This window comes from Lissotriton vulgaris, chromosome 1_1 (genome assembly GCF_964263255.1).
Source record: "Lissotriton vulgaris chromosome 1_1, aLisVul1.2, whole genome shotgun sequence".
Lineage (NCBI taxonomy): Eukaryota > Metazoa > Chordata > Amphibia > Caudata > Salamandridae > Lissotriton > Lissotriton vulgaris.
The window spans coordinates 1,028,773,016-1,028,787,006 of NC_141685.1; the positions used below are offsets into that span (position 1 = coordinate 1,028,773,016).

General features: G+C 49.7%; 1 protein-coding gene across 14 annotated transcripts in view; it reads right to left on the bottom strand.

The window, feature by feature from the left end:
• Positions 1-13,991, bottom strand: part of CACNA1A (calcium voltage-gated channel subunit alpha1 A) — a 1,308,076-nt gene that overhangs the window by 601,944 nt on the left and 692,141 nt on the right. The gene's annotated exons all lie outside the window — the stretch shown is intronic.

Below are 13,991 nucleotides of genomic sequence, written 5' to 3' on the forward strand. Positions count from 1 at the left end.
CTAAAGAACGGTGATGGATTAAACCCAGATCTTTTGACTGGGTGTGAGTGTTTGATTGATTCAGATGCTCCGTCCATTACCACCCCCTTTTGTACCGCTTTTGGCCGCCATAAGTGTGGCACGGTATACTCAGATGTGAGCCCCTTGCTCACTTTGCCACTGGATTCAAGCAAGCCGGGCTGAAGATGGCTGGAATGCCAGAAACCAGTCCTCGGAAGCTTGTTTCCGGTCCAGGGAAGACATGGCTTGGCAGTTCGGGCTGGACTGTTCCCATGAGGCACAGGGTCAGACTGATTTGCATATAGCCATGTCTGAACTGGGGTGGCAGAGTGGGCTAAAGAACGGTGATGGATTAAACCCAGATCTTTTGACTGGGTGTGAGTGTTTGATTGATTCAGATGCTCCGTCCATTACCACCCCCTTTTGTGCCGCTTTTGGCCGCCATAAGTGTGGCAGGGTATACTCATACGTGAGTCCCTTGCTCACTTTGCCACTGGATTCAAGCAAGCCGGGCTGAAGAAGGCTGGAATGCCAGAAACCGGTCCTCGGAAGCTTGTTTCCGGTCCAGGGAAGACATGGCTTGGCAGTTCGGGCTGGACTGTTCCCATGAGGCACAGGGTCAGGCTGATTTGCATATAGCCATGTCTGAACTGGGGTGGCAGAGTGGGCTAAAGAACGGTGATGGATTAAACTCAGATCTTTTGACTGGGTGTGAGTGTTTGATTGATTCAGATGCTCCGTCCATTACCACCCCCTTTTGTACCGCTTTTGGCCGCCATAAGTGTGGCAGGGTATACTCAGACGTGAGTCCCTTGCTCACTTTGCCACTGGATTCAAGCAAGCCGGGCTGAAGAAGGCTGGAATGCCAGAAACTGGTCCTCGGAAGCTTGTTTCCGGTCCAGGGAAGACATGGCTTGGCAGTTCGGGCTGGACTGTTCCCATGAGGCACAGGGTCAGGCTGATTTGCATATAGCCATATCTGAACTGGGGTGGCAGAGTGGGCTAAAGAACGGTGATGGATTAAACTCAGATCTTTTGACTGGGTGTGAGTGTTTGATTGATTCAGATGCTCCGTCCATTACCACCCCCTTTTGTACCGCTTTTGGCCGCCATAAGTGTGGCAGGGTATACTCAGACGTGAGTCCCTTGCTCACTTTGCCACTGGATTCAAGCAAGCCGGGCTGAAGACGGCTGGAATGCCAGAAACCGGTCCTCGGAAGCTTGTTTCCGGTCCAGGAAAGACATGGCTTGGCAGTTCGGGCTGGACTGTTCCCATGAGGCACAGGGTCAGACTGATTTGCATATAGCCATGTCTGAACTGGGGTGGCAGAGTGGGCTAAAGAACGGTGATGGATTAAACCCAGATCTTTTGACTGGGTGTGAGTGTTTGATTGATTCATATGCTCCGTCCATTACCACCCCCTTTTGTACCGACATCAGGAGCGGCGTACATGCGAGGAGTTGGTGTACAGGAGCGGCGGAGAACAGCGTGGGGAGGAGCGGCGGAGATCAGCGCGGGGAGGAGCGATGACGAGGAGCGGTGGAGATCAGGGGAGCAGCGTACATGACCGGCGGACAGGCGGTGAGGATCGGCGGGTAGACAGTGAGGAGCAGCGGCGGGGAGGAGCGGTCAGCGGCGGATGAGGTAGGGCGCCAAGTTACCAGTCAGAAAAGCAAACGTGAGGCAGGAGCGGCGGCGGGGAGGTGCGGTGAGCGAGCCACAGGTACCGGAGGAAAAACAAACGTGTGCAGGATAAAGTAACATAGGCAAGTTAACATGAGGAAAAAGAAACGTGTGCAGGTGACAAAAGCCTACAAAGTGGAGCTGGGAGGAATCGGGCCATTACAGGACGAAAAAGTGAAACGGGGCATTACAGGGAGGAAAAAGTGACGTGGGCAGTGACGTGGGCAGGTTAACAGGAGGAAAAAGAAACGTGTGCAGGTGACAAAAGCGTACAAAGTGGAGCGGGGAGCAAACGGGCCATTACAGGATGGAAAAGTGAAACGGGGCATTACAGGGAGGAAAAAGTGACGTGGGCAGTGACATGGGCAGATTAACAGGAGGAAAAAGAAACGTGTGCAGGTGACAAAAGTGTACAAAGTGGAGCAGGTAGCAAATTGGGCATTACAGGACGAAAAAGTGACGTGGCCAGTGACGTGGGCAGGTACCAAACGGGGCATTACAGCAGGAAAAAGTGACGTGAACAGTGAGGTGGGCAGGTTACACAACGTCAGGGCGGGCGGGGGCCCTGAGCCATGATTGTTCCTGAACAACGTCGGGACGGGCTGCTAGTTTAAATATACACAATTTTGACCTCACACCTATTGGTCTTCAGCGTAAAAATGTTTTTTAAGTATGCAGAGGACCATTTCTTGAAAATAAACGTTGCCAAAACCAAGGTGGTACCTATCAGAGGGAAAAGATGATACCACCTTTTGATTGGAAGCTGGGGGGAAGGCCCATGGATGTGGTAACAACTATACAAATTTAGAAAAGGTTTTCTCCCAGACCCAAGAAAGCACCTCTTACTTTAGTCAAGGCAATAGCTCACATAAGTGCCTTAAAAAGATTTTATTGCTCTGCGGATTGGTGACATTTTAAAACTCTTTTAGATATTTATTGGACAAAGATACACCCGATCCTCTTGTATGCACTTGCATATATCCCCATAAGTAAGTGGTCTATTTTAAACTTATTCAAAGGGAGGCACCACCATAGGATAGTATCCCTGCGGCAAGCAACTCCCGTCCAGGCATTGCGCTTAGAATTTTCCAACCCGGTGCCTATTCCAGATCTCTGGCAAACGTGATTAGATGGGCATACAATCTACTGCATGCACCAGAAGGCACTTTGAGAGACCTCTTGAGGAACAAAACCTTTAAGGAAGAAGTAGGCTTTTATATTTTCAATAATAATCTTGAGATCGCATTAGTGAGTTTCCAATGCCCATTTGTAATTATGGACACCAGCATAATTAAAGTTGTTTTTAAAAGACACGATGGCCTGATTAAGCTACACATGGGCTATTGCACACTGCTCCCAGTTAGAAACTAATGAGCTCTACTTTGACATCCTAACATTCAAGACGTGACAAGAATATCTGATCACAGCATTAGGGGATTTATAATTATGTTAGGTTGGGTGTTTTCAATTGATGATTGTCGTACACTCAATGTATCTCCTTGATTATACTACTAAAACCAAATGCGTGCCTCCCTAGTATGCATTCTGTTTGTCATACATAAACGAAAATGTTGAATGCAGCCAAGAACATTGATTCCTTGGAGCCAGAGAGCACCACTAAAGAATATATCAATCACTTAATCAAACCTCTTCCTACATTTATCAAAATGTTTCTCTTTTACTGTTAAAAATATTCAGGGAATCTTCTCTAATACAGAGACCTCACCTTTACCCCTAAACAATAATAGTAATATGATTGTTATACTGAATTACATTTAAATAATAACAACAATTTTATTTTTCTTTCATGCTCTTTGTCAAAGATCAATCTACCGAATGCATTTTGTGATGCACTCCCTTCTTCAGGGGCTATTGTGTATAACTAAAATGAAACAAAAAATACCACTTTGGCCCTTTAACTAAGCAAGAATCATAGTAAAGGTATTTCTCTGTTGTAATTCAAAACTCCATTACTGATTGTGACTTTAATAAGATTAAACTCTAAGAAAATGTGTGATTATAGATGAAAGAGAACCGATACAGTCATGCCACCGTGACCTCAAACGCTTAAGGGCTAATTGAGCGTGTCACCATAAGTCCAAGTAAAAATGAAAATTAAAAGTTAGGGTGTTTAAACTCCATGTACAGACCAAAACCAGATACCAAGCACCGTAAGTGAACACTGAAAAAAATTTACAGAATCCAAGTGTTCATAATTCAAATGGCTGTGAATCAATACTAACACATCTCCGTTTTAACATTAAGAATCTGCTTGCCACACAATATATCCTGAAACAAAGCCATAGTGTTGAAACCTATCCACTGAGTTGTGAATCTCCTTGTGTTTTGCTTGCTATGCCTGCAAATGTTCGATTGAAGTGTCCCAACCTGACAAAAAGACCGAACAGAGACGATTTAAGCTTATTCACAATCCGCAAAGAAATGTGAGACTATGACGGTCTGTGAAAAAAACCTGCATGTTGCAGGTAAGTAACTTGTTTTCTTGCCCCAGTATTGGAACTTTCATAGATTCCCATGCTTTGTATCAGAGTAACCAGCAGTAAATAGAAAAGCATATTTTGCAATTTGTAAACCTGAAAATGTCACACATTTCTGATCAGAATACTAGATACACATTAGGATCATAAAACATGACAATAACGCAGTAACACAAAATATGCAAACAGGAAGGCGGGATAGAAAGGAAAGCTCACCGACTTATTGGAAAAGGTTCCTCAAAACCGGCTGGCCCACTTCCGCATCCTCTTTCACAGAAGAATCCAAGCAGTAGTGGCGAGTGAAGGTGTGGACACTGCTCTATGTCGCTGCTCTACAAATGTCCTTGATAGGGACACCTGCGAATAGAGCTGTCGATGAAGCCATTGATCTTGTAGAGTGAGCACGAACTGCTCGCTGTAGTGGTTTTCCAGCCGCCTGGTGGCAAAAATGTATAGCACTGGAAATCCAGCGGGAAATCCAGGCCTTAGAAACTGGGCACCCCTTGCGAGGAGCACTGAAAGAAACAAAAAGCTGTGAAGATTTTCTGAACTGTCTTGTCCGCTCCAGGTAGAATTTCAGGCATCTGTGAATGTCCAAAGAGTGCAAAGTTCTTTCCGCGGGTGTGGAAGGCTGTGGAAAGAACGGTTTCAAGACCACTGGCTCATTTAGGTGGAATTCTGAAGGCACCTTTGGGATAAATTTAGGATTTGTTCTTAGGATAAGAAAATTATTCTTGAATTGTAGAAAGGGTTCCTCAATTGTGAAAGCTTGGAGCTCACTTACTCTTCTAGCCGATGTCAGGGCCAAGAGAAGAGCCAGTTTCCACGAGAGAAACTTAAGGTCAGATTTATGAACAGGCTCAAAAGGGGCTTTCATAAGATATGACAAGACTAGATTCAAATGCCAGGCTGGTGGCGGCAGCCGGACTGGAGGAAAGACCCTGAATAAACCCTTCAGAAATTGTTTGATAATTCTTGCTGACCATAGGGAAGGACCTGAAGATGAACGTCTGAATCTAGAAATGGCCGCTAGATGTACTTTCACAGAAAATGGAGCCAATCCAGATTTAGCCAGAGAAAGTATGTAAGGCAAGAGTTGGTGCGGAGCAGAAGTATATGGGTGTAAACCATGGGTACTCACAAACTTTCTCTAGGGGGCCAAATTTACAGTGTGGTTTATGTCCGAGGGCCGCACTGGTGGGGGCGGGGTCAGTGGGGGAAGGGGCGGGGCTAAAGCAACAAGAAAAAAACTGTGACCATGAGGTTGATCACAGGTCCCCGCAGCGGACGCCTTCGTCCACTGAGCCACCAGACCCGGCATACACACATCTCTCTCTCTCTCGTTCTTTCTCTCCCTCACTCTCTCTCCCTCTGTCTCTCTGTCTCCATCTGTCTCCCTCACTCTGACTGTATCGCTCCCTCTCTCCCTCTGTCTCACTCCCTCTCTCCCTCTGTCTCACTCTTTCTCTCCCTGTCTTGCTCACTCCCTCTCTCCCTCTGCCTCACTCACTCTGAATGTCTCACTCTCTATATCTCCCTCTCCATCTCTGTCTACCTCCCCATCTCTGTCTACCTCTCCATCTCTGTCTTCCTCTCCCTCACTCTGTTTCCCTCTCCCTCAGTTTTCCTCTCCCTCACTCTGTTTACCTCTCCCTCAGTTTCCCTCTCTCACACTCTGTTTCCCTCTCCCTCAGTTTCCCTCTCTCTCACTCTGTTTCCCTCTCCCTCAGTTTCCCTCTCTCTCACTCGGTTTCCCTTTCCCTCAGTTTCCCTCTCCCTCACTCTGTTTCCCTCTCCCTCAGTTTCCCTCTCCCTCACTCTGTTTCCCTCTCCCCCCTTCCCTCCTTCCTTCCCTCTGTCTCTCTCTCTCCTTCCTTCTCCCTCCTTCCCTTTCCCTCCTTCCCTTTCCCTCTTTCCCTCGGTCTCCCTCTCTCTCCCTCCCTCACTCTGTCTCCCTCCCTCACTCTGTCTCCCTCCCTCACTCTGTCTCCCTCCCTCACTATGTCTCCCTCCCTTACTCTGTCTCCCTCCCTCACTCTTAGCGGGCTCCCTCGCTCTTAGCGGGCTCCCTCGCTCTTAGCGGGCTCCCTCGCTCTTAGCGGGTTCCCTCACTCTTAGCGGGCTCCCTCCCTCTTAGCGGGCTCCCTCACTCTTGGCGGGCTCCCTTACTCTCCTTCCCTCTCCCTCCTTCCCTCTTCCTCCTTCCCTCTTCCTCCCTCCCTCACTCTCGTTCCCTCACTCTCTCCCTCCCTCACTCTCTCCCTCCCTCGCTCTCTCCTTCCCTCGCTCTCCCTCCCTCACTCTGTCTCCCTCCCTCACTATGTCTCCCTCCCTTCCTCTGTCTCCCTCCCTCACTCTTAGCGGGCTCCCTCGCTCTTAGCGGGCTCCCTCGCTCTTAGCGGGCTCCCTCACTCTTAGCGGGTTCCCTCACTCTTAGCGGGCTCCCTCCCTCTTAGCGGGCTCCCTCACTCTTGGCGGGCTCCCTTACTCTCCTTCCCTCTTCCTCATTCCCTCTCCCTCCCTCCCTCACTCTCGTTCCCTCACTCTCTCCCTCCCTCCCTCACTCTCTCTCTCTCCTCGCCCTCACTCTCTCCTTCCCTCACTCTCTCCTCCCTCACTCTCCCTCCCTCACTCTCCCTCCCTCTCCCTCCCACGCTCTCCTTCCCTCGCTCTCTCCTTCCCTCGCTCTCTCCTTCCTCCCCCTCCTTCCCTCCCCCTCCTTCCATCCCCCGCCTTCCCTCTCCCTCCTTCCCTCACTCTCCCTCACTCTCTCCTTCCCTCACTCTCCCTCCCTAGCTCTCCTTCCCTGGCTCTCCTTCCCTCGCTCTCTCCTTCCCTCACTCTCCTTCCCTCTCCCTCCCTCACTCTCCCTCCCTCACTCTTCCTCACTCTCTCTCTCTCCCTCCCTCACTCTCTCCCTCCCTCACTCTCTCCCTTCCTCGCTCTCTCCTTCCCTCGCTCTCTCCTTCCCTCGCTCTCTCCTTCCCTCGCTCTCTCCTTCCCTTGCTCTCTCCTTCCCTTGCTCTCCCTCCCTCTCCCTCGTCCTCCCTCTCCCTCGACATCCCTCTCCCTCACTCTCTCCTTCCCTCGCTCTCTCCCTTCCTCGCTCTCTCCTTCCCTCGCTCTCTCCTTCCCTTGCTCTCCCTCCCTCGTCCTCCCTCTCCCTCGACCTCCCTCTCCCTCACGCTCTCCTTCCCTCGCTCTCTCCTTCCCTCATTCTCCTTCCCTCCCTCTCCCTCCCTCACTCTCCCTCACTCTCCTTCCCACACTCTCTCCTTCCCTCGCTCTCTCCTTCCCTTGCTCTCCCTCCCTCTCCCTCGTCCTCCCTCTCCCTCGTCCTCACTCTCTCCTTCCCTCGCTCTACCTCTCCCTCGCCCTCACTCTCCTGCCCTCACTCTCCTGCCATCACTCTCCTGCCATCACTCTCCCTCACTCTCCTTCCCTCCCTCTCCCTCCCTGTCTCTCGCCCTCCCTTTCCCTCCCTGTCTCCCTCCCTCCACCTTGCCCGTGTGTGCCCGGGCTGAGACAGCTTCTGGGCAGGCACACCCACAAACACAGCCTCACCGGAGCACTTCACAAGTCTTCAAAAGACACTTCGTATGTTAATGAGGCTTTGTCACCTCTTAGCCCCCCTGCAGCCCCACTCTGACTACGAAGGGAATCGCCCGGCCCCCACAGAGCAGCAGTCTGAGTCGCGCTGCCGCAGGTGTTTTTGCTGACACTGTAAAAAAAACAAAAAACATTTAAACACGGGTACATGTCTGCAAGGTCCGCGGGCCGCCAGAGAAGGCTTGCCGGGCCGCCCCTGGCCCGCGGGCCGTACTATGAGTACCCGTGGTGTAAACCTTCCTTCCGACACCAAACACAGAATCTCTTCCACTTAGCCAGATAGGTCTTGTTGGTACTAGGCGCCCGGGCCTGGGCTAAAATGTCCCTACATTCCCCTGAGAGATTTAAACCTTGGAATTCTCGGAACTCAGGAGCCACGCTGTCAATCGCAGAGACTTTAAGTCCGGATGTAGAACCTGTCCGTGAGACATTGTCAACAGTGTTGGAACAGGATGCAGGAGAACTGGCTGGTCCTAGGAGAGGAGGAGAAGTTCCGAGTACCAAAACTGTCTGGGCCATGCTGGAGCGATCAGAATCATCCTGTACGGTTCCACCTTGAGCTTGCTGATCAACCTTGGGATCAGCGGAATGGGAGGAAAGGCGTAAACAAAGGCGCCGGACCAAGCAATCAAAAGCGCATTCCCCAAGGATTCCCGATGGTGAACCCTGCTTGCGAAGGACTGGCATTTGGCGTTCTGGGGAGTTGCAAACAGGTCGATGGATGGTGTCCCCCATCGTGCAAAGAGCTCCTCCAGAACGGTCTGGTCTAGTTCCCACTCGTGAGAGACAGTCCTTTGGCGACTCAAAGCGTCTGCCCTGACATTGAGTGTCCCCGCTAGATGTTCCGCTGAGAGGGAGATATTGTTCTGGATCACCCAATTCCACAGTGTCTGGGCTTCCCTGGAGAGGGTGGAGGATCTTGTTCCGCCCCTGTTTGTTTATGTAGTGCATGGCTGTGGTGTTGTCCGTACGAACCAGCACTGCACGGTCGTGTATCCTCGGAAGAAAAGCTTGTAGAGCCAGACGGACAGCGAGAAGTTCCAGAAGGTTGATGTGGAACTTGACCTGGACTGGACTCCAATGGCCGCTGACCTTTAACCCTTGGAGGACCGCTCCCCATCCTTCCATGTAAGCATCCGTTGTCAAAACAATGGGAGATGGTGGAAGTTGGAACGATAAACCCCTGGAAAGATTGTCCTTCAGCGACCACCAGCAGCTTGCCTTTCTCATTTCCGGGGTAACGACAATCCTGTCATCGAAGGATCCTGTGACCTGTCGCCATTGCTTGTCCAATTGTTCCTGCAGTGGGCGCATTCTGAGCCTGCAGTGTGGAACTAATGGTATGCAGGATGAAATCGATCCGAGAAGCGATTTGTACCTGCGAACTGTCAGTGTTTTTCGAGATTGAAGAAGGCGGGCTGAACAAATATGCTTGCTTTGGCGCTCCTCCGATGGAAAAGCTAGGCAACTCTCTGTGTTCAGGATGGCCCCTAGGAACCTCGCTGTCCTGGAGGGGCATAGAACAGATTTTTCCTTGTTGAGTCGAAGACCTAGTTGCTCGAACAGTTCTTTGCATGACCTGACTGCCTTGGACGCCTCTAGGGCAGATGGAGCCTTCAGCAGCCAATCGTCCAGATATGGAAAAACCTGTATAGCTTGTCTCCTGAGAAAGGCTACTACTGGAGCCAGAATCTTTGTGAAGATCCGCAGAGCGGACCGGAGACCAAACGGCAGTACTTTGAATTGAAAGTGGCTCTTGCCCACTGTAAATCGAAGATATTGCCTGTGAGCTGGATGAATAGGAACGTGGAAGTAAGCGTCTTCCAAATCTAGGGTCGCCATGTAGTCCCCTGGATTGAGAAGGCGGAGGATGTCCTGAAGAGTGACCATCCTGAAGGACAACTTTACGAGATAAGTGTTGAGCTGCCGTAGATCTAAAATTGGACGCCACTTGTCCTTTGACTTCCGAACCAGGAAGAACCTGGAATAGAACCCTTTCCCCTTCTGAGAAAGGGGTACAAGCTCTACCGCCCCCTTGGTGAAAAGTTGGTGGGCTTCGAGATGAAGGAGCTTGAGATGTTTGGGAGGAAAGGCGTCTGGCGCTCTTGTTGGAGGAAGGTCTTGAAACTCCAACGTGTGTCCTTCCTTGACTATCTGTAGGACCCACTGATCCGATGTAATGATCATCCAGTTGTTGAGGCAATGGGCAATCCTGCCCCCCACTGGTGTTAATGAGGGAACAGGAACAGTGGAAAGAGCCACCTGGCCGCTATTGTTTCCTGGTGTTGTCTCTCCTTTGCTGCCCTTGACGTCCTCTAGGCTGCTGGCGAGAGAAAGAACCCCTCTGAGAGTACTGAGGTTTATATGTCTGGCTAGACTGTGAGCCGGAAGAGTAGCGATTCTGATTTCCTCCTCTAAAAGAGGAGAATCCTCTACCTCTTGCTCCCCTGAAGGGTACTTTGCGATACTGCAATGTTCCTAAGGACTTGGCTGTATCGGTGTCCTTCTTTATGCCCTGCAGGGCATCATCGACGTGTTTGCCAAACAGCATTTCTCCGTCGTATGGCAGATCCAAGATTTTATTCTGCACTTCCTGCCTGAACCATGTGGCCTTCAACCACCCTTGGCGTCGCAGAACAGCCGAACCGGCAAGTGCTCGAAATGCGGTGGTCGCGATATCCATTGCAACATCAATGACCTCCTAAGAGGCCCGCTCCCCCTCTAGCAAAATCTTCTTCACTTCTTCTTTAGAAGAATCCTGCAATTCCTCCATAAATGGAGCAAGGTCACACCACATCTGGCGATCATAACGTCCCAGAATTGCTAAAGCATTGGCTGCCCTAACCAGAAGACTGGCCATTGCTGAAAATCTTTTACCTACATTGTCTAGGCACCTGCCCTCCTTATCTGGTGGTGTAGTTAGTGGCGTGGATGGATTTTTAGATTTGCTTTGGGCAGCTTGAGAAATGACTGAGTCCGGTTTTGGTTGGGCAAGCAGACATGCCGGACTGCCATCTGGTGCTTTGTACTTTTTCTCTAGTCTTGGTAGCACCGGGAGGACTGTGGCCGGGTTATGCATAGCCTTCAAGCCCTCAGACCAGACATGCTCAATGATTGGTATGGACCGTACTGATTTCCTGAACGGTTCCTTAAAGTCATATAAGAAACATTCTGATTGAACCGTGGTCACTGGGAGACCAAATCTTTTGGAAGCCCGTTCCATTAGGTTATGAAAACCTCCAACGTCCGCTGGAGGCGAGGAAGCGTTGTCTGGATCTGCGATGTCTGGATCCCTTGGGTCAATCGGATTCCAATCCGCCTGTTGATCCTGATCAGGATCCACTTGTTGGTCCGCATCAGAAGAAGCAGTGTCATCATCAGTATCATGCACTTGCACCACATCCTGTGGGCGCTCTTCAGGCGCAGTGGTACGCTCTTTTGGAGGCAAAGAGTGGTCTGCCACAGGTTGCAACGATTGAGGCGGAGGTGTCGTAGGACGTGCTTGTTGAGTTTCTTGAGGAGTAGGGAAACGTTTCCGGTAGTCCTGCAACATAAGTTGTAGATCCGCAACCAAACTGGACGGCATCGCCACCATCCCTTCTTGCACCTGACGTGTAGGCTGCTGCAAAGGCATCTGCCTGGTAGTAGCGTGCTCCTTCTCATAGTAATGTTCCGGAACATAGTGTTGGTGTTCCATCTCTCCTTCCTCAGAACTAACATCCTGAACCTTAACCTGTAGGTCAGATGGGCTATATGCTTGCCCAAACTCACTAAAAGTATCTTCATCAGAGTCGTCATCCAACAGAAGATTAGGTGGAAATTTGTAAATGTAAATGTAAATGTGTTGTATTTGTATAGCGCAAACAGTAACCCGTAAGCATCCCGGCGCTTGTACTCCTACCACAAGGGAACCCCTCCTGGCTTTTCCTTGTGAGGTGTCCACTCCTGGGCATCCCATGGTGAAACCAGGCATCCCTTGTGTATCGGGGGCCGTTGTGGAGACTAAGCAAGCTATTGCCCAGAGTTGCAGCGTGGGGCCCATGCTTAGATTCGGCACTGAGGCGAGAATATCCGGTCAGAGGAATTTAAGCCCGATCCCGCCGAGGCGGGAATCGAACCCTGGTCCCTGGCCAGCACTCTGCATCAAGGTCTGCCGCTCTAACCATTGAGCCACACTTCTCCACTGCTCAATAAATTTCTGAACCTGTCGCGGAGACGTCATCTCTGGCGTTATCAGCTTCTTTCTGCGTGAAAAAACAAGTTTTTCCGATGATTCCGTCGTCGACGAGGTCGTCGTCGTCGACAGCAACTCTTTATGGGACTGCGTCGACGATGGAAGCGCCGACGAAGATACTGTTCTCGTTGTCGAGGATTGCGTCGTCGACGAGCAGAAACTCATCATCGACGATGGTAGGAGCGTTGGCGGGATCGTCGACGAACTCGTCGTCAGTAGTATGGTAACTGGCGTCGTCGACACCGTCGTCGTCGACGTCGTCCTCGTCGTCGTCATTGCCGTCGACGCCAACTTAGCAGTCATCATCATCGACGTGGAGATGGTTATCTTCGTCGACGACGAGCAGGAATCAGGAGCTTTGAAAACCGTCGACGGTGCAGGCGTCGTCGACGCAGCCGTCGTCGACGAGCCCGTCGACGAGGCAACTTTTACGGAGCTGTCCTTTTTTACAGTCGTCATCGACGTACCTGTGATTTTAATCGTCGACGACCTCTGTTTCTTGTCCGAACTGACCTCCTGAACTGAAGTTGAAGGCTTCTTGACCCCTCTATCCTTCTCAGAGGGAGGTGAAGAGATAGTTGTAGACTTTTTCACCTTTTTTGAGGGTTGTGACTCCTCAGGCTTACCCTGCCTCTCCTTTTCACCGTGGTGAGGAGATTTTAGGGAAGCAGGCCTGTCAGACCTATCAGAGGTCCCTGGTAAGGCCTTGTGAAGGGACTCGCCTGAAGTAGAAGAGGGAGACCTACCCCTCTTCTGAGACTTCTTAGATGACACCATCGACGAGGAGCCCTCACTGTCTGAAGACACAATGTCCTTATGGTCCTTCATCTTCTGAAGCCATGTGAGGAGACGTCCTTCCCTGTCCCTCAAGGCCTTCGCTGAGAAGGTCCTGCAAATCTGGCAGCTTGTAGGTTTATGGTCCGGATACAGGCAGTATATACAGTCCATATGTTTGTCATCGACAAACAACCTCTTTTTGGAGCAGGTGGCACAGGCTCTAAAAAGGGCCTTTTTCTCCTTGTCAGACATGACTAAAAGAAATCCAAGTTGTTGAAAAAAGTAGTAGAAAAACTGAAGAAACTGAGCAGAGCTCAATGGAGACTCCCTTGCACAACGTGCAGTAGAAAATCTGAGGCTCTGAGCTTCTCTCAGGAAGGTTCTATGGGGTGAGGCTGCTCTGATTGGCTACTGCAGAAGTTTGGTCTCTTTTACAAAAAGAGGTGGATAAGCTACAAAATGAGATGAGGCCTAGGCCTATTTTTTCACTTTGTGCTTACTACTATGGTATTTTCTATTTACCGAGGCTCCCATTCCGACGACGGGGAATGATACAAAGCATGGGAATCTATGAAAGTTCCAATACTGGGGCAAATTAAGCATATATTGTTTGACTGACCCTGTTAGACTGTGCTGGAAGCGAAGACCAATTTCGTTAAAAAAACCTCTGTGTTTTAAATATAGTGCATTTAAAATCAATGATTTGATTGACTTGGGAAAGTCACTCCCAAAGTTACCCCCTAATGAATATGTGTACTAAAATTTATATACTTTTTAAAGCGTTTTACCTATGTATTAACAGTACGCAAGTTTGTGGAGTTTTGCTATGCCTCTTATGTGTCCTTTAAGTAATTATTTCGGATTGTATATCTCTGACAAGATCTAAATCAATAACTGGATTTTTTGTTTTGAATAATTTGACACATTATTGCCAAAATAATGATGACTATTTATATGATACCGAACAGTCAAATATTGTAGCACGCATTTGTTGGTTTTTCTTTTCTTTTTAGTACTTATTCTAATTATTACCAAGTGCTCCTCAAAATAAATGTTTTTTATGAACGAAATTAGAAAAATAATCTGTTATTGTCAATAGCAAATCATCAGCGTAACAACGTGTTTATCGTCTTGTTCCTCTGTTCTAAAAGCCAATATGTTTACTATACCATCCTTCCTGTTCTTTGTC